Raw genomic sequence first — 23,870 nt, 5'->3', positions numbered from 1 at the left:
TTGATCCTAATTGTTCCCATGTGGAAAAAATGTGCTGAGAAAGAACAGTAAAGCTAATGCAGTTATTCTGACTGGCTTCACTTGGCAGCACAGTGGGAGTGAAGCATACTGTTTATTAGTGTATGTTAATAAACTATAAGGGACAAGCTGCGGGTGGCGCTTTATAAACTGTTAGCTCAGGTAGGATGGATAGCAATGTGGAGGTTATTACCAACACTAGCAGGAGCAGAGGGCTGGGGTCTTTGTTAGCTTGAAATTCCCCGAGTCCATCACACCCCACGCTGCACGTCCATCACTGGCCTGGCTGAGCGCAGCGGGGGCGCGCGGAGCGCCTGTGAGCCACGCCACCCCTGGGGACACCCCGTGCTGCTTCGGTGGCATCGTGCCATCGGCCCCAGGGAGGCAGGTGGTGGTGGCAGGGCTCCGTTCCCGGGGGGCTGCCCTGGGAGCTGCCGCATTAGTGCGGTCCCATCTGCCCCGGCAGCACCTCCTCCCCGCGGGCCCAGCCAACAATGGCTCCTGCTGCCTGCGCTGACATGTGCGGGGCTCGCGCAGGGAATCCGCCTGAAATTTTAAGCACATAGCCCAGAAATTTTGCACTGTGGGACACGAAGCACCCACATCCGGTCTAACTTGAAATGCCATGGAGGGAGGGCTGAGCTCTTTCCAGCGCCTTTTGTTTTAGCAGGAATTGTGCCTCTGGAAATTCAGAAAATTAGACGTGTCCTGCTCTGCCACCTGAACATTACTCTCTGAACATTTTGTTAGTTTCTTCCATGCTTAGAAGCAGATCCAAACGTGTAGCAATTAGAAAAAAAAAAAAAGAAAAAAAAAAGCAACGTATTGTCTGTTTTCCTGGGAAAATTGTCTTGTCAATAAGAAATAACAAAGAAGCAATGAGGACAGCAAAGGTTAAATGTGATGGAGAGAGGACAGAATCTGATTATGTTGGAGCTTAACGTCTGCTTTTTTATTTTCATTCATAAAATATGTAATGCGAAAAGACCTCCATGGATGTAACCATGTTATATGTGGAATTATACTCTCGTGACACCGGCACTTTCAGGGACATAAAACTTGTGATGCGTTTGTGTATTCCTTAAAATAACAGCTGTTTATTAGATATCTTTCAGGGAGATTCTGCGATACGTTGTGGTCCTGCAGTAGCAAAGTGCTCCAGCAGATGCCTGACTGCTGCACGTGGCTGGACGCATAGGTTCTGCAGCCTGTGCTTGCTTAAAGCTGGGCACATGCTTAAATACTTTGCTGAACTGGGGCCAAGGCAGATGTAGTGAATACCTATAATTAACTTTGCTAAATGGCTTACAATATGCCACTTGTTTCCATGTGCTTTTAGATTTCCCACTTGATTATCATTTGGGCTGAACTTCTGCGTGTTTGTCCTTGTCTGCCAATCTCTCTCTTTCTTTTTTCTTCTTAGTTTAGTCAATTCCCTCAGAATCTTTCTGCATTTGTAATGAAGGAGGAAAAATTCTAGTTCTAGTATAGCGGTGATCCAGGAAAATGCAGGAAGAAGGAGTTGTGGAGAGAACTAATATTTCACTGGAGCAGCTTCTGGAGTTGGAAAAAGCAGACATGGTTCTTAGAGCTGGCAGCGGGACATGGAACCTGTAACCGTGTCCACTTTTTCCAAAGATATCAGCTAATCTAATAATAAAGACTTCTAGGGTGATGTAATTCCTTTTTTTAGACAGGGCAAAACAAACATTGAAGTTGGAAAGGGAAAGTTGGCACCAATGCATTCCTCAGCGAGTACTAGAGTCTTGTCTCGAGTTGGAAAGGAAAGGAGAAATTACTCTTTCTAAACCAGCCCTGTTTAAGGGCTTGAGCATGCCCAGATAGCCCCTAGTTAGGCTCCAGCAGCCTAATGAAGCTGCCTGTTTTGTGATTTCCCTGCACACATTCCCTGCCTGCCTTGATTGGCAGCTGGGTAGCAGACCTCTGCAGCTGTGACAATTTGCCTGAGGGAGACTGTAAGTGTCTCATTGAAACTTGCATTGTAAAATCCTCCGAAATGCCTCCCATAATATTAGGCACAGGAGAAAAACACAGGTGTGAAAAACTTTCACAGATCCCATGAGTTCAATGTCTCTTGGCAGCTTTGGTGGATTCGCAGTTATTATATAAATTTAAAACTTACAGTTACGGAGAAGGATTCGTTCCATCTTCTGCCACAAGGAGAAGCGAGGCCAGCATCAGCACTCGGCCTTGTGAGGAAGAGGAGGGCCGTTGGCCCACCTGCCCTGCTGCCATGGCAGCCCAGCGTGTCGCCCTGAGGGAGGGCACGGGCTCAGGCTCCCAAAGTGAGCGTTCAGTGACTGATTCTGCATCCATTGAAGGAGCGATTTGGAAATCCAAGGGGTATGTCAGCAAATTCAGCGTTTCTATATGTGCATAAGATTTTATCCTTTTCTCCTCTTCCCCTGGTTAAGTAGCTTAATATGCTGCTCATTGATGTAGCTCTTGCTTATCTAGAGTACTGTCAGCGTTGCTGTGGGATGAAGCTCATCTTCAGAATGCCCAGACTGTGTGCTGCTCTGTTTGCTCCTAGCCGTGTGCCTGCATGTTACAGCCACTTCATTCCTTACGTCTGCCATGTGAATGAAGCTCAGCCTGACTGCAGCCTTTGGGTGCAGCACTTTAACAGTCCCAGCGCAACATTCAGGAATTAAAGTTTTGAAGAAATGTGAGCAGCTAAATTTAGACTTCAGAAATGTGCCTGATGTGGGTGACCTGTGGGTGTGTATGTGGAGGTTCCCCTGTGAGGCAGCCAGGCTGCATTTGTTGCTGGAAGGAAAGAGAGTTTGGTTAACTGGGAACGTTTGATTTGTTTTTGATTAGTGACTGAGAGCAAGGTTAAGCTATAATAACATATCTGCTGTAATAAGATCGTGTTGGTGAGTGATACATGTGGCTAAAAAGATGTAGATAAGCCGGTCTGTAAAGCAAATAGCCTTTGGAAATGCTTTGGAAATAAACACACAAAATAGATGAAATAAGAATTAAAGCCAAATTTAAAGATTTCTTTGCACTTCTGTGCTCAGAGCTTTGCCATCAGGCTGCCTCGTTCTGAGCAGCCAGGCTAATGGGGCAGCTGGCTGGAGCCCTGCGAAAAGAGAAGCTGTTCTGAATTTAGTAACGAGAAGTGTAGATGCATCACTGAGTTTCTGTTGCCGTAACCCGGTGCCAGAGCCATCGACTAGTCAGAGCTGAAATAGCAAGCCTTGTCAGATCTTCAATTAAAATGACATTCAGAAGTTTCTTGAGAGCCCCTTTGCAGCTTTGCCTTCTCTCCAGGACTGCATACTTCCGTCAGGTCAGGAACATCGCTCCCACTGCTGCAGTTGCACGCTGTGTGACTTGGTAGCTGCAGTAGGGCTGTGGCTGTTTCAGTTCCAGGTTCGTATCACAGCGTTTTGCTCTCGGTGCTTTCTCAGACTGTCCTCCCACAGACCACGAAACCTGTGCTGATGTATAGTGATTTAATGTACTGTAAACTACACAAGAGGGCTCAGTTTCATGGATGAGTAAAGCTGTTGTATAAATCTTTTAAGTGGTGTCAATTGAGGAGCTGAACTCAGAGTTCAATTGAACACTCGTGATATCAGATGAAAGCTGAACTTCAAACACTCGCCAAAGCTGCTTCATTCTGTAGCAACGTTTTAAACAAACATTGTGGAGTAGATCAGCTGTGCGCTCTGTGGTTCCTGGATGGGAAACTGAGGCACAGAGCCACCGAAGTCCCCGCCTCTGGGGGGGCTGCCCTGGACTCTGCCTGCTGGACTGGTGGTTGTGTGGGGAAGGAACTGATTTACACGGCAACACTGGGGAAACCGCTTGTCTTCTCTCTTGTGGCAGTGGTGGTAGCAAACGTGTTGTGTTCCTCTACTTACCAAATAAATAGAGCTGTAAAGGAAACGGTAGCTTTGAGAAAACCTGCAGTCTAGAGCATCTGTTTTCTACTGTACTTTGTTCAGTGATCTCTTCCTATAATTTACATCCAAAGCATTAAATGACAGAATTTGGCAGAATCAGATATATACGGTGGAGCTTAATGGTGATGTATCAGGGAATAAAGAAAGCCCCTCAAGCCTGCTAAGCTCTGCACATGCACGTGAGCAGGGGTGGGGGAAGGAGAGCTGTGTTTTTCTTGGAAGAGGACCTTTTCGGTTTCTCCTAATCTGGCACCTGGAGGTCCAGCTGTGCTAGCTGGAGGCTGTGTGTAGTCTCATGCATGGGAAGGATGATGGGCAGATCTCTGTACAAGTTGAAGCATTTTGTATCTCTACAGGCAATATATATGGCTGTATTTGTGAAGAGTGGCAGTTTGAAATGGGAGGGGAATTACTGTGCAAACAATGATTTGCCAGTAGTGCTCCGGTCTGGCCTGGTGTCTGTTGTGATTCGCTGAGAGGACCGGCAGCGTGTGGATTTTCCAGCTTTGCTTGCTGGTGCTCCAGCAGCCATGAAGCTGCTGCGACTGCCATCAGTGCTTCCTGCCTCCATGAACTGCCTGTAAATTATTTTCCCTGGGCTGGAGCTCTGCACATGGCCTGGAAATGTGTCATTCTGGTTATGTGCGGCTTGGTCTTATGCTGAATTGTACCAGTCCTGTTTCGTGGTATTTCCACTGGCTTAATTTGATGGCAGTATTCCTAATTTACTTAGGTATAAGTAAGAGTATTGAGTTCGTTACTTCTAATAGTTTAGTTCTCTTGATTTATTTTTGTTCTTCAGTCACACAAATGCCAAAGTTAATTTGCTCTTAAACACTTGATTTCCTCAGACATAAAAGTGATTCCATATTTTAAAAAGAAAATAGAGAAGGGCTTTATTCTGCAAGGAGGTCTGTGCTGGGGCTGGTGGGGTTACAGAGCTTTAAAACCACTGAGTTAACATTTGAGAACATTGGAAAATTGTGTGATGTAATGTTGCACTCCTTGTTAATGTTAGACCTTGTGGGTTTCGCAGCTGTGGATCAGGAGCTACTATGGGGTGGCCCAGAATGTTTTCTGTGCCTTTAATAACAAGTGGTTTTCATGGAGAACTTCTTACAGCACAGGAGAACCGAGCCATATACTGTGCTTCAACAAGGATACTATTTCTCCACAGTGCACATTAGTCAGTGAGTTAAACAAGCATCAACATTAAAACAGACATTATCCCCTGCAGTGTATTTTCTTAGTGCTTTGTCCATTACAGCTTTCGAGTGATGAGGCTTCTAGCCCTTCCCTTTAGAAAGAGCTCTTTCTAACATTTATCACAGATATCTTCCTGGAGTCTAGCATAAAATTTTGTTTTCTGATTGCCTTTCACCCATCCTAGCTTTGCTCAGTGGGATATACCAATGTTGTTTACAGTATGCGAGCCCCCCGTAAGCAGTTCCTTAGCTATTCTGTAACAACGATACATACAATTAGACCTTTTAACCTTTCCTCATAAATCAGTCCATCCAGTCCATTAATCACTTCTGTTGCCCTCTTCTGAATTCTTTCCAATTTGTCATCATTCTGTGCCTCCGGACAGCTCAGCCACCAAGGCCCTCTGTGGAGCTCATGCAGTTGCTGGCTGCACCCATGGACAGGAGCTGCTTGCTCTGTGCATCTCTCCTGCTTCATTCCCAGTCAGCACAGATCTCCAACCCACTCTGCACAGTCACTCCTTTAAAACATTTATGGAAGTGATTTGCAGGCTCCCAGACCTTCCGCCATTCTCCGGTGTCGCATTAGCAGAGGTTGAAACGGAGAAGGATTGAACATGACACACTTCTCTTCCCTCCCTTCCCCTTCCCAACCCCAAAATAAAGAGCACAGCTCCTCTTGCGGTGCATACAGTCGTATTAACTGCGAGGGAAGAGGTAGCATTAGAATGGGAAAAAAGAGGCTGAAAATATAATTGCCTAATTGTGAATCCTAAGTAGCACAGGCAGCAGGGGCAGCCCTGACTGGAAGAAATCAGAGGGTCACTAATTCACACTGCCAACATCCTAATTAGCTGTGCAAATGTAATGTTTATATTGTTCGGGATGGATTACAGTCTCCATTGTAGAATGGAAAGAAATAAATGAATTGTGTCAGTGGAGCCCTGTAGAAAACACTCCTGCCGCCCCATTAAGCCATGAGAAGTAGCTTAGCTACTAAAAAAAAGTTTGTTTTCAGGCTGATGCGCAAGTCTAATTGGGTTTCCAAAGAAAGGAACATGTTTTAATTATTAATTAGAAATCAGAGGAGTAAAAGAGTGGAAATCAGCTTCAGCTAGAGGTTTTGCTCAATGCTGGATTTCTCCTTAATAAGCTGAAACATTCCAGGCCTGCCTCAGTTAGCGGTTGGGTGCAGTAGCTTTACTCGGGGGGTAGACATCTTAATGCTCATGTAATTATCATGTAATTATTTTGTAATGTGGGATCAAAATTTTGCATAGATGGCATTCTTTCACTGAACTTGAAAAATAAAAAAGTTGTGTTAATTAGTGCAGCGATTCAGTCATTTGGGTTGAAGGAGCAGGGTTCCCTCATCCCCCTCCGTCTTTAACACACAAATATTTTGAATGGTGGATTGAAGATAAATAGAATTATTGAATTTAGGTTTCGTTGAATATTTATCAGATTTCTTGTTGGTAATACTGCTTTTCAAGTGTCAAGTGGGTTGCAATTATCATCAAAGCTGATAGGCACAAATAAGTGATGATCGTGTCTGCTAACACAGGGTGTGCAGGTTCGTGAAGGGGGATTTTGTGGAAGTCGCTTTCCCTCCTTTGCCATTGAACTTCTGGAATCAAAGTTGTCAGAAGTGGAGAGGCTTTATCAGAAGATGTTAAGCGGATTACAGCCCATCATAGTAAATACTGCTGATGGAGTGACAGAATATGTTCTAACGTGGAGTGCAGAGAGCTCTGTGGACTTGCTCTTTCTGATGCCTCAAAAATGTGCTTCAGCAGAGTCATACTCCTGTTTACAACTGCAGGCAGCTTGTCTGCGCTGACAAAAACAGTATCAGGCAAGTGCCTTAGCTCTTATTTCTGGAAATTGCTGACAGTCTGGATCTAAGCTGAATTATGGGTCAGACTTGAGAAATTACATAGCATACCAAGAGTGGCTGGCTCTTGAATTGCCAGATGTTTGTAGATTCGTGTGCATCTTCAGGGGAAGTGCCCGTTAAATGACTCTGCTTTAATAGGAAATGGGGACGGGAGAGAGGAGCTCTATGACTCCATATGGCTCGCTTGGTGCAGCAGTAAATCCTTGTGTTAGTGGGGTGCAACTGTAAGGCAGTACAGAACTGCTTCTTGATGTTGTTGTTTCATAGTAAAAAGAACAAACAACAAAAACAAATAAAACCAAACGTGGACAAGATGGGAAGGATATAGCTAATGAGAAATAGATGGACTTCCTTCAGGGTTGTGGCTTGCATTAGCTTGTATATGCAGCATTATGATAAAGATGTCAGACTTAACAGCAACAGCTAAGAAAATTTCAATTGGCCTTTTTTATTCATCTGCTGAAATTACAAAGCTTGAAAATGTGAGGTTTGGATTAAAAAAAGAAGTTAAGTATCCTCATTGTGGGCCATTGAGCTCCTGCTTCTGCCCTTAAGACTTGATATGTTTTTTTCCACAACCTTATTTTATGAAGTCCACGGACAAAGGTGCCATTTCTTAGCTCTCTATCAAACAGCCGCACTGTATGGTCCTGCCCTTCTCTCTAGTTTGCATCCCACTCGGTCATGAAGGATTTGACAGTGACAGATATCAATATCAAGAAGGGCACAATGATTTGTGCTGCTCCCAAAGCTAATAATCCTCTTAGTGCAGACTGCAAGGCGGTCCTGGCCCACTCACCATTTGCAGAGTTTTCCCATAAAGGAAATGAGTTTTCCATGAAGGAAAACACCTTCATGACTTGTTCTTCTCCCAGCAGAAGTCATGTTAAGCTTCATACTACAACAAAATCAGCAAATAATTATAAATAACAAGCAATTATGATATTAAAACACCTATGCAAAAGAAAACCTACACATTTGAGGGACTGTGTGTTGATAGAAGTGTTGTCTGTATGAATTAACTGTGAACTGTATGAATGTGTGGACTGTGGGATCTCCTGTACATGTCATGTTGGATGAGAAAAGGCTGTAATAACTTGTGAGCTGACATATTGCAGTGCTTCCTTTTGATCGTGTCAGACATATGCAAGGCTCTGCCATATCCTTGTTAGTGGAATGAATGAGGGTCTCTGCTAAGTGTCTTCTGTTCGGGGTTTAAAAACTAATGGGTCATTGATTGAAACAAGTCAACTTCTACCAGACTTAGTTGTTGCCTTGGTCAGATGACAGCCGTGACAACCGTCCCTTGCTGGAAGCTGGAAAATAGTTGTGAATACTGTTTTGAATGTTGTTTTGCTTGCAGAGTGTCTGGCAAATGTTTCATGTTAAAACATTTATCTTTTCCCATTGTGGGCAAAGAAAGAACTCAACTCACTTAGGTGTTTGTTGGCCACACTAAGAAGTCAGTGCGCACTGTCTGCTCAAAAAGTCTGGACTTCAGCTTAGATTTGAAGAGTTGAACTAGTGCTTTATGTTGTGGAGGCCACTTTTTGTAAAAGAGGAAGCACAGGCGAAGTGCTGCTAAGCAGCAGTGTAACAGAGATGTGTGAGGAATCGTGGATAGCCTTTAATTAACTTGAGCTGCTTCATGGACATCTTGGAATAGGGTTGTAAGCTGAGTTTAGTACAAGAATGCAGACTGCAAGTAACACCACAGGGCCTTGTGTATCAATGTGTGAGCCTGTTTGATAAGACCACTGACACTCAGACTTCTCCAAATGTCTTGAATGTACTTTTTCTTTTTACTGTTGTGCATCCTGGCACAGAGCAGGTTGTCTTTGGTGGACTATCACACATATTTCGGATTACTAGACGCTTTGTAGCATCACAGATACTAGTTAACTCGTGTCGATCTACTGCTGAAGTAATCCCTGTGGGCAGGTTTTGAAAGCACCACGAGCCTGGTGTGACCAGCACTGCTCAGTCAAGGCACTGTTTTCAGCTGGATGGTTTCTTCCACTCTGTCTTCGGAAAGCCCATGTTGTGAGAGAGGAAGAGATCAGCAGCAGTGGCATGTCTTGGCATTGCTGTGTGATTTGCAGAGGTACCTGAGAGATGCCTGAAGGGTGTTCGTGTTCATATTGCCATTTTCAGTAATCAAGCCTTATTGATTTTTCCAAGAAATCAAAGTTCTTCTATAGGAAAAAAAATATGGAGGTTTATCTTTCATTGTTAGGTTTTTGATTTCTGAAAGATGCAGCAACTCAGAAGCCTTTTTGCTTTTTGGCCCCCAGTGTTTCAGCACACGTTGAAAATTTGTCTTTCATGTTTTACATTTGCTGATGTTTTGTTCTTCTTTCTAAGCTCTCTTTGGAACAACTTCCTTGAAAAAGCCTACCCAATGCAGCCCCTCCTGAGCAGAGGAGAGCTGCAGCACACCGGGATGATGTGCACGTCTAGCTGGCATGCAGGTAGCAATGACCTTGAGAGCTTCATGATGGCAGCCAGAGCATCCAGCATGGGAGTTCAGCAGTATTTATTCATATTGTTTGCAAGTCCTTGCATTTTAGGTAACCAGTAGAAATGTTTCTAGTGGAATATGTATACCTCAAAGGCGTAGGTACAGACTTAGGTATTGTTTTTTCTTCTTCTGGGGAGATGTTTGCAGCCTGCTGCTCTGCAGTGGGTTCACCTTGCCCACCCTGCTGCTCTTTCACTCTCCCTCCTTAACTGGAAGAGGAGAGAAAACAAGATGGAAAAACTTGTAGGTTGAGATAAAGACAGGGAGATTGCTTACCAATTACTGTTGTGGGCAAAGCAGACTCGACTTGGCAAAAATTATATTAATTTTCCCCAAGTGCTGCAGGGAGATGAGAATCAGGGCATTATGGTCAGTTTGTAGCAGCTCCTCTCCTCCCTTCGCGCACTTCCCCAGCTCCACTGGCTTCTCCCTGGCTGCATGGCAATTGCTGCCCTGCCCCCGGAGCACATTCTCTCTCTCTCCCCTCTGACCTGGGTGCTCACAGAGCTGTTTCCCACACTCTTTCCCCCTCGCTCCTCACTGCCCAGCAGCATTTCACCTTTTTACAATAGATTACCACGGAGGCACCGGCAGCTTGGCAGCGGGGTTCCGAGGTGGGTCTGTTATGGGGCCGGCTGTGTGCAGCACAGGGCAGCCCCTGACCTCTTCTCAGAGCCCCCCGCAGCCCCACTAGCTGAGGCAGGGTGCGTCGGCTCAGTGTGAGAGCACATTTCCATCCCGCGCTGCGCTCTGCGGCCCCGGCCAGCCTGACCCCTGGCCCCCAAGCAGATGTCTCCAACTTTTCTTGCCTGCTGTCAGGGTGAGGAAGCAGTCGGCTCTCACCCGAATGTTGACTCTGACCGGGCTGCTGGAGGCTGCCTTTCATGTTTTATTTTGGCTTCTCGCCAGGGGGTTCAATTTTTAAAGCGCTGGGGTAATGATCAGATTATTATTATTATTCCTGCTTCAGAACTCACTGTTCTTTGCACGTTGTGCTTCCTGTGCTCTTGCTAGGTAGCTTGCAAAATGGCCCCAAGAAGGTCTGCCACCATGTTCAAGGTGTGTTCCAGGAGGAATGACAAGTGAATTACAGAAAGCTGCCTGGCTGTTTGTATGTGAGTGCCACAAACTGTGCCTTGCTCTTCCCTGCTTTCCTGATTTAGCCACTCCGGAGCACAGTTTGGACACAAGCACAATGCACGTGGTGGATCAAAGAAAGCCTTGCTTGTGTTTGGTCTGGATACCTTGCTTTTTGTTTTAGCATGGCAGATTGCAGGAGCATGTGTGTAAGTAAAACACAGTCTAGAAACGGAAAACCTGCCTGGAGTTTTCTGTGTACTTGGTTAGGGAATTCAGCATTATCAGTCATTTTAAGTATTTGTGCTCAGCTCTTCAGAATAAGTACCATTCAGATTTATAGACTGTTCAATTTATTAATCTGAGTATAAAGAAGGAAAGTAAATGTGAACCATTGAATTTCCTATCTGATGGCAGATCAGGAAGATGAAAAATGCACTGAACACTTGCCTGGAATAGAACCCTTCGAATATTATCATTTGATGTAGAAATAAACTGGCAGAGCAACAAAGGTTGCCTATATTTAACGTTCATGGCATTTTACTGCTAGGTACACTGGCTAACTCAGTTTTCAAAAAAAGAAAAAAACAATAAACAAGAGACTTTGCACAAAAGCTGGTTTTTATTCATTTAGTGACACTCTGCCTAATGCTGCCCAAAACAGCATGTGTTGGTCTAATGGCCCTTCTGTATTTCCATTTTTATATCTCTGTAGCTGTGTGGAATTTGGAAATTCTCGATTACCCTGTATACTGTAACATTCTGAAACTGTGCTTGAGTGTAAATGTATTTTGATGCCCCTGTTTGCTTTAAATGGCAGAGGCACTGAATATAAAATAGAATATATTAGCAGTTTGCTGACTTAAAAGATGGCATTTATAATGATGCAGAAAGAGTTAATCCTACACTTTTAGCTCTGAGCTTAGTTTATTGAGCTTCTGAATACACGTGTTAATTTTCTCAGATGAGGGATAATGGATGTCACTTGAGAAAACAAGACTGATTTGGGTTCTTTCATAGTTTGTGGGTTTATGTCCCACATGGTATAGAAGCAGGCTCTGGGAGATTGCCTGAAATATGCCTGGCCTCTCAGCTGCACTAAAAATAATTCCTGCTTCCCATATTTCTGGAAGTAATTCTGCGATGCTGCAAACCTTATCAGCGCCTTGTTTAGGAAACAGACTTCACTTCAGCTTTCAAATAGCAATGAAAAAGTGGTCTTTAGGGGTAACTGTTGTATTTATAAAACGCATCTTTGTAAGAATGCATGTGTGTTCTAGAATTTCTTGTTTTGTTTCACTGCTCTTGTTATGAAGTGTTCTTGGTTGGGTGACCTTCTTTCTTTGAGAGCAGCAATTCACATTGGATTTTGGCAAAATGAGTTTGATGGTCCTTGCTTTGCTAAGCACTAGCACCTAGATGACAGTAATTCATCCTCTAATACCCCCACAAAACCTATTTATGCAGAACTTGACATGATTTGCAGGCTCCGTAAAGGAGGAACACAGGACTTAAGCAGTGCCTAGAATTAATTTTTTGACCTCCATTTCAGTTATTGGTTGAAGTATTAGGCTCTTCAGGCAACTAAGCTGTTCGTGCTATAACCTGGCACTCAGCACCCTGGAATAGAGCTGCATTATCAATTCGATGGCATTCATGCGTCTCCCTCATAACGTGAGGGGGGAAAAATTGCAAGGGAAATTGCTGCCCAGCATTGCAGAGTTTAAGGCTGCCAGTAAAATTGATCTTAGTGGCAATAATAGTCCAATTTAAGCCGACACAATCACAATCCTTTTATTAATATTGGCTTACCATCATCCATTTTAACTGTAGCGTGTTGCCAGTGAATGCCAGCAAGCATTCTGAGGGTAGAGAACTTGTTTGAGACTTGTGATCAGCAACACATAAAGGATCAAAAGGCTTTATTTTATTTATCGGTTTCTGGAGAAAGGAGACTAATAGTTCTGAGAGAGTTTTGGTGTTTTTTTTTAAACACTGATTTTAGGGAAATGAGTGGATGTAAAATTTTGTTTCCATAAATTCAGATAACATCTGCATTAATATGGTATATTGTAAGGATCATTAATGTTCAGAGTATATTATCAGGTGTTCTCTAATGCACTTTTGATGAGCTTTAATGATGCTTGCTGTAGTGTTTTTTCATCTTTTCTCTCCCTCCCCCTTTTCTTTCTGCTTGATTGTAATAATGACTTAACCCAGGTGGTAGACTCTATCCAGAAAGTGCCCAAGGGAAATATTATTCCCTAGTACCAGCAAACATCACAGATACTCATTGAGTTTACTATGGCAGTTTCCCCAGGAGAGAAGATCCTGGCTCAACCCTTGGGTGTCTGGACCTGCCCATGTTTGCAGTCTAATAATTTGAGTTTGGGAGAGGATGGGGAAATGACAAAAAGAAGCACGATGGAAAACCTAAGTGGAGGGGAAGGAGAAAAGCCAGTATTGCATGGGAACTTTTCAAATGACTTAAAATTGTTAGAAAATAGCTTTTCGTAGAATAGGGTCCTGGAAAATGTTTGAGTTATTGAGAGATAATTAGTTAGTAAGGAGCATGATGCAGTTCAAAATGGCAAGGCAGAGTAAATGCAAGGATAGAGAATTTGTCTGTGGATGTCTTGGGTTGGAGGTTGACAATGAATCATGCTAGAAATGCCTTTAGTTTTAGGAAATAACTGGTATCTGTCCCCACTATTTGTCCTTTATAGCTCTCTAAACCCTCACTATCAGTCAGGAAACTGAGTTTAAAAAACACAGTTTCAAGGTCCTTTTTTTGCCATTTAAAGAATCAAATGCCAAAGGAAAAAAAAACGCTTTAAATAACTGTCACAGAGATACTTTAGTTTCATTGAGTAGAGACACACGCAATGTAAAAATGCAAAAGTGAAAATACAGGCAGTGGTGAAAGAAAAATATTATAAATACCTTCAACTGAGCAAGTTCTCTGTAGTACTGAGTTTGCAGAGTGTCAGATATCGCTCGCTGCGTGCATTAAGATTTACTGGCAGAAGGCAGTGCCTGTACCACCAGCAGAGTACATCACACCAGTTATTTAAAAGATGGGCTCCTGTAAGTTTACCCAGGTTTGCAAGAACATGAGTAGAAGGGGGTTCTTCGTTTTCTTATTTTTTCCAAATCTCCACTTCATTGTGCATAGATGAATTTAAAAGTAAAGTACCCAGGAAGCAAATTATGCTGTTAGCTTGCTTTTGGCTACACTACATTGAAATCTATAGTTTGCAAATGTAATCTGCAGCAGCAAATAGTGTTCAAAGGAAAAGAATTCCTGTTGTTGCACAGAATGTTTTCCACTTTCCACGCAAAAGCATTCTGTGCCCCCTGTCCATGCCTTTTAAAAGGCAGCAGTGGAAGCAGTGCCTCCGCTGCCCCGGGGCAGGGCTCGGGGCGATGCACGGTGCGCTGCAGCAGCCCCTGGTTGCCCATCTCTGCCCCTCTGCAGCTGGAGCTGCCTTTGTACATTCTCTGCAGATAGGGCAGGACTGTGAGGACACGGTTACAAGTCTCTTAAGATAGAAATGAGACAACTAAATTATATCTTGTCCAAAGGTGCTTTAGACTTTTCTTGGAAAAATGGAGGCCTTTTTTAGTGGTCTTTCACTTCTGGGAGCATGGCTTCTGAGTGAACTGCATTTTGTGTCAGCTGTATTAAAAATCTCTCCTGAAATGATCTCTTTCGGCCCGTCAGCATTTGGCAGCCTCTCCTCCAAAGCAGGCACTCTGAAGTCGTGGTGTGCAGAAGGTGGTCCTGTGGAGCGTGGTGCCCGCCCGGCCAGGTCACCAATGGGGCAGCCCTGCTGTGCCTGGCCCTGCACGCACACCCCATTGAATTTCTGCTCTTGTCAGCCTGCTAAACCTCCCAGAGTGATTTGTTCTCCCCAGAGAGCCATGTGAGAGCGGGTGGAAAGGTAACGGCAGAAAAAGGGAAAAAAAAAGAAGGGCTGCAGAGGAGAGAGAGTGAACCAGCAATGAGGAAAACAGAGCTGCTGAGTCCAATCGCCAAGTATTACAGTATAGAATCCCAGTTTGGATATAAACAAAATGTTTCCTTAGAGCAGAATCACATCCAAAAGTTAGAAAAATTGTTTTCCAGAGCTGAAACAGCCGTGCTCTGGCCTGACATGGGTGTGGGAGAAGGATCCTCAGCCCGTACTATCTGCACACGGCAGCACGGTTTGCCAAGACAGGTACAAGGGCCCATTGGTTTGCTGGAAGTGCCTATCCCCTCACGTAGGAAAAGGCACCATTTTGTGCCATCCGTGTGTCTGCTCGGCAGCCCTGGGCTCAACTTCTGCCTCCATCTGCCCAAATCTCTCAGGTTACTTTCCATCTTCCTTCTGTAGCACTGGGTTGACTGCACACACATCATGATGGCCCTGATTCGGTGTGACCCAGAGATGTCGGCCAGCTTCATCAAGATGTTGTTTGACATGCTAAACTGATTGGGCCTTGCAGGCTGGCAGCACCGCTCGTGCGGCACCATGTGGCAGTGACTGCTCCACAGCTGCCCCATGGAGCAGCCGCTGGGGGGTCTGGGGGCACAGGAGGGTGAGGATCTCTAAAGGGCTCCACATCAACCAGGCTTTTGGTTTTTGAGAGTCTGTCATCCCTTAAGGTACCACTGAGCTAAATGAGAAACTAATGAAGTAAACAACAAAAAAAAGCAAGAAAAAAACCCATGCCAAAAGAGCCTGAATGTTGTCACCAAAGTTAATAAAAGTAAGGAAATTAATACTTATGGTTGACCTCCAATACCTAGGCACAGTGGGGTGTAGCAAGGAAGTAGTTAGAAAGGCACCATGGTGAGCCTTAGCCGTGAATTACCTTATTTTTATTAACTTTCTGACAACCTCAGTGAATTTCCTTTCTTTTTATGATGTGATTAAAAAAGCTAATCAGATCATGTAATTAAAATACATAATTACACAATCTCACAGTTTTTCATAATTACTGTACATGGTAAATATTGTTACCTGATCACACTTTGCACAAAAATTCAGGCAGGAATTAGTGTAGGATTGTTAAGGGATGTCAGCTTTCCTGTGGCTGCACTGGAAGCTTCTCTAACGCCATTAGAAAGATAATAAAATGGTTCAAGGTGAAAAATACATTGAAACTTTTTAATGCTTTTGTACAGGCTGGGCAGTTGGCTGACAATGTGTATTTCTGTGCGTTTATAATGGCTCTTCCTTCTCTGCCCACCCCTCTGCTTAGTATTTTGTTAGGCCCAACCCACTGGAAAGTGGGTGTTTTGATACAAAGCAACACGGAGATAAAAATCAGATCAGACTCACTGTCTTCAGCCCAGCTGAAGAACTGGATGAAGGTGGAGTCACAGTTGTGTCTGAGTACAGTGACTTTGGGCTTTATGTAATGGTGAGAGCTTCCTGTGTCCTGGTTATGGTCATACAAAATCCAAAGGTAGAAGGTATGGGAATCCAAGATGATGGAAAAGATAACTGCGAATGAAAAAAAGCTTTATTGGTAGGTGATAAAATAAATACTAGAAAAGCCTCAAAAAAACAAAAGAGTAATATGTGAATTGTACTTTGTTCTGTCACTTTCCTGTATGAGAAGGTTGTGCCAGGGAATGAGCCATTCTGTGCTGCTCTTGGGGCAGAGTTTGGGGTGCCCCTCCAAATTTCCCTGAAAGCTTTTCTGTTGTCGTTGTTGTGGCTGTTCTTTTGTGCTTTAGTGCTCTTGCTTTTGTTCTTAGCTCAGCTGTGTCCCCACCCCACCTCCAGCTTCCAACCACTTTAATTTAGTGGACACCTCTATAGAAAGGCAAATGTTTGCAGTACCTGTAGTATCACAGTGCAGCTTTTTAGGGTAACTGATAGCACTCACCCCACTACCTCCTCATTCCTCTTATTAACATCCTCAGATATTTTTTGTAAATACAGCAATTCTCCTTTATATGGGTAGAGTTAGGGAGGAAGATATTGAACAAGACTCAGAATCATAGCATCCTTAGAGTAAGAAGGACCTTTAAAGGTCATCTAGTCCAACTCCCCTACAATGAGCAGGGACATCCACAGCTAGATCCGGTTGCCCAGAGCCTGATCCAGCCTGGCCTTGGAAAAAACTTCTCCCTTTATTCTCTTTAATTTTCTGTTATCTGTGCCACTGTCTGTGAGGCTGCCCTCAATGCAAGGAGCATTGTTTGGGAGGGATGGTGGGGAAAGAGGCACTTATTTGCAAGTGCCAAGATGTTTGCTTCTCTTCAGGGATAAGCTGAGATGATTCAACGTACTCTCCAGCCCTAATTTTAATCCCATTTAAACAAATAATTGTGCCCTACACCTTTCTTAATTATCAATTTACTCTATTATGCATCCATGATCGAGGCACAGGGACAGCAACTAACAAGGATAAATTGAGCAATTCATATTTGCAGGGGTGCAGGGCTCAGACGCGGGTGTGAGCCGTGGGAGGAGAGCCCTGAGCTGACGCTGCAGCTCTTCTGCTGGAAGCCTGAGAGAGACGGCTGATGGTTTGCCATCGGGCTCTCCAGTCAAAGGGCAAAGATCTGTTGGAAGAAGAGTGCAGCTTTTGGCAGACAGTTCTGCTGTGTGGTGCAGCACGAGTCATCAGATCACAGATAGAGGGTTACCACCGCCTAAACCTGAAAGGTCTCTCATGCAGTACGTTTGCTGTAGGGCGGCACTGATGTACCGAGAAAGATTCTTACTGGGTGGCAAACACTTTTGTTTGCTCGCTTGTTCTGAAAGCTGTTTCTTATTTAAAATGCTGGATACTGTTACTGAAAAAGAAGTAGTGTTACCATGCAGCATGGAATATGCATCTCTCTTTGGCAAGCCACACTGCTTGGCTTTCATCTTGCATAGCACAAAATCTATAGCTGTTTTCTTTTAAAACCTTTCAGTTATTTTTATCGGCTATTGATAAGTGGAGAACTTCCTTTCTGACCTCTGTTTTAATGGCTGTCCCCTCAGGTCAGTCACGAACACAGTACGGATTGAGGACTGATATTTAACTGATACTCAGAAATGTTCTTAATATTCAGCGGTGTTTTTTTACATTTGTGTGCCTTTGTTTGTAATTTCAAATGAAATATTTTTAAAAAATTGTTTACTATAAGCAAACCCAGAGTCTTAGCTAATTGTATTCTGCCATAGTACGTGCTGTCCCTGAGGAATGGGAGATTTACTGAGCTGGAGCAAACCCCAGGCTGGGCCTGGATGGCACTCCGTCAGCTGCAGGGTACTGCTGGGGGCACTGAGGGACAGCAGCGCCTCTGCATCTGGCCAGGGGATGGTCTCATGGTCTCCAGAAGCTGCACTGCCCAGATCTGGGGAAATGCCTGTGTGTGCTCGTGGGATGCTCACAAGGGCATCTTCATCTCCACTGATGGTGTTCACGTGAAATCTTTACTGTGAATTCATGAAAGCAGGAGGGAATGTGTGTGCACCTTTCAAAAAACACCTTGGTGTAGATTTGACTGTGTTTAATGTTTGTCACTTGTGTTTTCAGAGGGGTTAGGCAGCTGCCATTCCTGTTAATTTCAATAGGATTGATATGAATATATAACATATTTGGAAATCAGACTAATAATGCATATGCATAACTATAAAACAGGTTATTTGATACTGTATGTCACGTGTAATTTATTGATTTTCCTTCCCCAGTTCTTTGAAGGCAGTACAAAATCTGGATGTTGTTGTTTTTTACTGTTTGTTTATTGTTCAGCAATTTCAGCCAACATGTGTTTTTCAGCATTAGGTCTATTCATCACGAATGTCAACCCATTAAGATTTTAACTGCGTCACAGTTTTCCCACCTAGATCAAAACGAGAGCCTAGAACAGCCTACTCTTTCTAACTTAACAAGCTGCTTTTATTTTCCCCGGCAACTTGCTCTAATAATATGACCAGCTTTAAATTCCTCAGGCCGGAAAGCTGGGCAGTAAAGTCCTGCGCAGGGTAGAGATTTAAAACATGAGGTTTTTCTCAGGTTTGGAACATGGCAGATGACGTATCTTCTACTGAGCACTGGTAGAAAACAGTCACTTAGGAGCGAAAGCCTGCTCTTGGGAAAATATTTTCTTACATTGAAGACAGGGACAGCAAACTCACTTGCCTGGGGATCGGGACACTGTAGTGTCAAATCTCCTTACAGAAAGCCGTCCTAGCAAGCCTGTCATTCTGGTGACCCTGAGCAGAAGATGCAGAGCAGATACGATGTCTGGTCTCAGTTTTCTCCCTTCATAGTGGTTCTTTTGGCTCAGAGTTGATCCATGGCCAAAAGATTGGAATGAAGCACTGCAGAAATGGAAGCACCGCTCTCATGCTGCTTACCAGCACGGTAGTAGACATGTGTTTGTCCTAGCAGTAACAGCAGCTTATCTGAGAGGTCTTGGCAAGGCTCTCTCTGTCCTAGTTTGCCACTGCCCCAGTTTTCAAGGCACTTCTCCAAACTGCTGTTCATGCCATCAGAATGAGTTCTGACCTGATTCTGCATGAGCTGAATATCCTGTGGAAAGTGCTGCCTGTCCTTGTCCCTGCTGTCACCAGGTTCCCTGCTCACCGCACACAATCTGACCCCTAAATGAATTTTATGAATGAACCTAATGGATTGTAATTGATGACTTAATCTTCACTTGAACGTACAATTCAGAAACACGAAAATGAGCACAGTAAAGCATTAAGTCAGATCACATCAGTCTGGCCCGTTCATGGAGAAAAGTCTGTCCTTTCTTAATTTGGATTTCTGTGCTTCTGAGTTTCTCCAAGCACTGGCCCATGTGTATTATGATGCTCAGCCCTGGCGTGAGCTGAGGGAAGGAGCCTGAGCTGTGGCTGAGTGCACAGCCTGAGGGGATCGCAGAGCAGCCTGGGAGCAGGTGCCTGCTGCCATGGGGAGCTGCCCGATCAGACGGCAGGGAGGAAACCAGCCATCTTGGAAATGCCACACACGTACTGCGTCCCACCACAAAGGCTCTTCTGCTGGCCATGTTTCCACAGGGTGCACAGAGTATGGGGAGAGCCCTGTTAGTGCTAGCAGTATCAGAAGAACACCATCATTTATAATCGAGCAAAGGATTTCCCTTGCCTGCATCACAGAGACCATGGAGGGCATTGCTTTTCACCTCTCCAGGCCAGCTTCCCAAGTGTTGTGAAGGGAGAGGAGCAGGAGGCCAGGGCGGCTCCGGTGCTCAGAGCCACTGCCTGCCCCGAGCCGTAGGCCCCATGCCAACATGTGCAGGCAGAGCTCTGAACTGCTCTGCACTGCCTCCTCGTTTTGTACAGTTGTGTTGAAATCATGATAAGTGTTGACATCAAGTAGCAAGAAGTGCAGAATATAATGGTGTGACTGTAAGGCCAATGGGTCGTACGAAGTCTGTGCTGTGGCTAAGATAATGTTGAGAAATATTATTGAGAATTACCCTAAGTATTACCATTTATTATAATTAATTTTATAAGTAATTATTATAGGCAATAATTATTCTATTAGGATTGTTTTCCTAAGGGCTTTGTCTTTCCTTGTATTTGAAAACTGTACATGTCGTAGCTGAACCTCTAATTTTACAGCCTTCTCTGTATGACTTTTGCATCCATGATGTGTGCATATAACCTTGTGTATGGTTGTTCTTAGAGTAGGCCTCCGTGAAGTGCTCTGTAGGTATCAATGGAGCAAGGATGGTGCAGGACCCTCTAGGTAGCAGAGTAGGCATGTGCAGCAAGCTGTTAGTGTCATTCTGTTAATTCATTGATAATTTTGCTGCTGCCATCCCCTAATCTTGCTTAAAAAAGACAAAACGTGTATTTGAACATTTCTGAAGGGCAAGTGGCTAAGCAAAATACACATACAATCCTAACATTTCTGTAGAAATAGGGTGAGTTATTATTGATTCACAGAGCACGACAAAACATCACTGCATGAATTAGCAAACAGCTGTTTCTAATTTGAGTTTAGAACTGTACACAGAGGAACTTGTTTTAGTGTTCACTCCTTTCATTTATAATGAATTTTAATCACCGCTACAGGTGAGAAAAATGTAGAAACAAGCTTGTATCTTGTGGAAGAAACAAAGGAGAGACAGATGCTAACAGATTTACAGTCTGTGATAAAAGGAATGTTTTGGTACACTTTACATGTAATTAGAGTGCAGCTGTTTTCAGTCCCAAGTCCATGATGCACAGCAGAATATAGTATCTGCTGCTTTTCCGAAGGGAGTAAAGGAAAACAGTGATTCAACCCTGAAAGCATTTAGTTTATTCCTAGATCTAACATAAAACTTGCTCCTCCGCCCCTTATTATGCCGTTTATTAAAGTGTGAAATAACTTATTTAATGATGTATTAATTTTTGTTACCTCTAAAATACAGCCTCTTCCATGTAAGAAAAATAACATTATAAATAACTTTTTGATTTTTATCATTGTATGGAATGATGTATCACCCTACTGACGGTCGTTATTGAGCCTTAATAGCCTTGCTGTGAGAGATAGGGCTCAGGCACATGTTGTGTTGCCTTAACAAGTTCCTGTGCATCAGCCAGGCTTCAACAGACATTTTTGTGTGTACTTTTAAGTTTCAGCGTAAAAAAGACTAATTAAATGCCTCCTTGATCCCAAAAGAAAGGTTTAAACAAAGGCAGCTAAGTTTAAACTGTCTGCGTAACAGTTTATCTACAGCAGACATCCCAGCAAATGTGATGTGTGCAAGTCTGTGCTACATCTTGTGCTGATTTTATATTCTGTGTTACTCGGTTACTCTGATTGTGAGAAGAAAAATTAGATTATATATATTTTCCACTGAGCCAGGCATCTTTATTTCTTTTTAGAAACTTCACTTAAAAATGAATGGCAGTGCAAAGCAGAGAAGTTGGAAGAAGAGTTGGTAAGTGTTGGTGATGTAGCCCAACACAAACGCTTACCACACCAGCGTGCAATTAGGTGTAAGCACCTCTTCCTTCAGTCACTGATGATCACAAAGGCACTGCCTGTGGAACCGCTGCTGTTAGCACCTTGGAGTTCTTTATCCCCAGTCAGTTTCTCTGTGAATATGAAATGTTTATATAAATCAAACTGGAATTGTGCCTTGAAATAAGAAAGCTTTCAGGAATGTTTGTGAAGATGCTGATGTTTCTGAAGCTTGAAGTTGCACTGTGTTCCTCAGCACAGCGTGAGCTTCCAGGGGCCTCCCTGGTGCCTCAGCCAGGGATGTGCTGAGCAGTGCTGGGCGCAGTAGGGTGGTATTTTTGTAGGATGGTTATAAATGAGTGGTGGAAGCCCTTTTCCATTGTTCAGCAAAGTGCATCGCAGTGCACAGTGACGCTGGGATTCAGGCGCAGCAGAATGGTCCTGGCACTGCTCAGGTGGGGGTGATGTCAGCATCAAATGGCTTTCATTGGCCACAGAGCTGCGGTTCGTAGTGCTCCACTGCTGTCTGTGAGAAAGGACAAAATCAGTCAGTGAAGCCAATGCATCCGTAAAAATTGAGTTGGGAATAGTAAAGATATTTGATATTATTTACCATGTTATGTTTGTGCAGGAAAAGGGGAATACACAGTCCAATAAAGGAAAAAAAAGTAAATTCTGCGACATTGCACTGAAAGCATTGAAACTTAAAACATTTGGTATGTGAACTTGATTGGCATTATTTCACACCGGCATGGCAGTGTAAATGAACAGTGTATGCTGTGCGAGGTTCTTACCATAATCCATTGTAATGATCCATCCTTGGTGTTAATGCATAGTGCAGCAATTCAAAATTTGCTATAACCACTACTGAAGACTTCGCCATCCTTTCCTCTCAATCTTTGTGTTGTATTCTCATAGATAAGCATCTGTGATCATAATAATTATTGAAAATGATAACATTCCTATCAGGCCCTCTGTCTGAGGATGTCTCGGGGCTTCACAGCTATCCAGAAGTAAGCCCTACAATTTGCCCTTGAGCAGCAGATGGCTTTTCCCTACCATGGATGCGATGAACTGAAACACGAGCGGTTTATACACACGTCTCATGATGCCAAGCTTGTTTGTGAAAGTAGCTTACTTATTTTGGGTGCCAGAATTCCATCAGCTTCTAATAGTCTAATACAATTTGAGTGTTTTGAGCGTTTTAACTTAGGTGTGATGGAGAGGCTCTGGAAAAATCATGAATCTGAAGTTAAACAACCATCTTAATGCTTGATTTTGGGGTTTTCTTTTTGATACTGTGTTCTTTTTGTGTACTGGCTCTGTGCTAGATGGACAAACCCAATGGAGTAAGAGCACCTTCCAATCTCACTTCCATGGGTTGTTGTCCTGGATGGGGAGCACTTGCCAGCTTGGGATGGAGGCTCTGCAGGTCTCTTCGGCATAGCCTGGACCCGACTGCTGCCTGGGCAGGAACACTTGGTGCTCCCGAGCCCCAGACTGAAGTTCTGACGGGTGGGATGCTTCCAGCCTTGCAGGGAAGGTGGGAGGAAAAGTATTTGTAGGGGCTGGGAAATCATGGCTGCTCTGTTTAATTTCTATGAGGAAAGTAACATTGAAATAATAAATAGATCAGTGTCACTGGAGTGTGCAGAGGAGGCAGTGCAGCTTTCTGCTGGCAGTTTGCAATGTGCTGTGTGTCTCCTTTCTAAAAGCAATCATATTTTTTAAGGCTTAATTTTATTGTTTTAGCTTCGTGTGTATATTTCTGAACGTGGCTTGTGCTATCTGGAAGATAAACAGAGAATGAAGTATGATTTATGCTACAGTTTGGCCAAATTGCTCTTATTAGAAGGAAAATACACTCATTGAATGCATTGAGGCTGGAATTAGCTCCACAGTGATGATGATAAATGCCTGCAGTCCCATAAACGTGCTGAACATTACATTGCCAAATTATTGTACCACTGGAGATTGATTATCAACTTTAGCCCTGTAAGCTCTGTGACACACACACATCCTGAACATCACTGACATCCTGAAGCTTCCTTCATGCCTCCTTTTTTTTCCCCCTAATTAAACTTTTTATTGAATTTTCTTCCCCTTTTAATACTTGTTTTGATTCTCTTATGCGCTAATGACAAAAGCCTCACACCAGCCATGTGATTCTTTATTTTAGAACAGTCCCACTTTGCAGGATTAGCCATTTTTAATGACTTTAATCTCCTTTTTGAAAGTGATTTTTCTCATTCTGCTACATTCCTTTGATTGCATTAATGTAAAATTATTATTCT

At 43.6% G+C, this 23,870-nt stretch overlaps 1 protein-coding gene across 4 annotated transcripts in view; it reads left to right on the top strand.

The window, feature by feature from the left end:
• ZNF423 (zinc finger protein 423) overlaps positions 1-23,870 on the top strand; it is a 196,866-nt gene that overhangs the window by 82,375 nt on the left and 90,621 nt on the right. The gene's annotated exons all lie outside the window — the stretch shown is intronic.

The sequence above is a fragment of the Lagopus muta genome, chromosome 12 (assembly GCF_023343835.1).
Source record: "Lagopus muta isolate bLagMut1 chromosome 12, bLagMut1 primary, whole genome shotgun sequence".
NCBI classification, from domain to species: domain Eukaryota; kingdom Metazoa; phylum Chordata; class Aves; order Galliformes; family Phasianidae; genus Lagopus; species Lagopus muta.
This window is presented reverse-complemented; position numbering and strand designations above follow the sequence as displayed.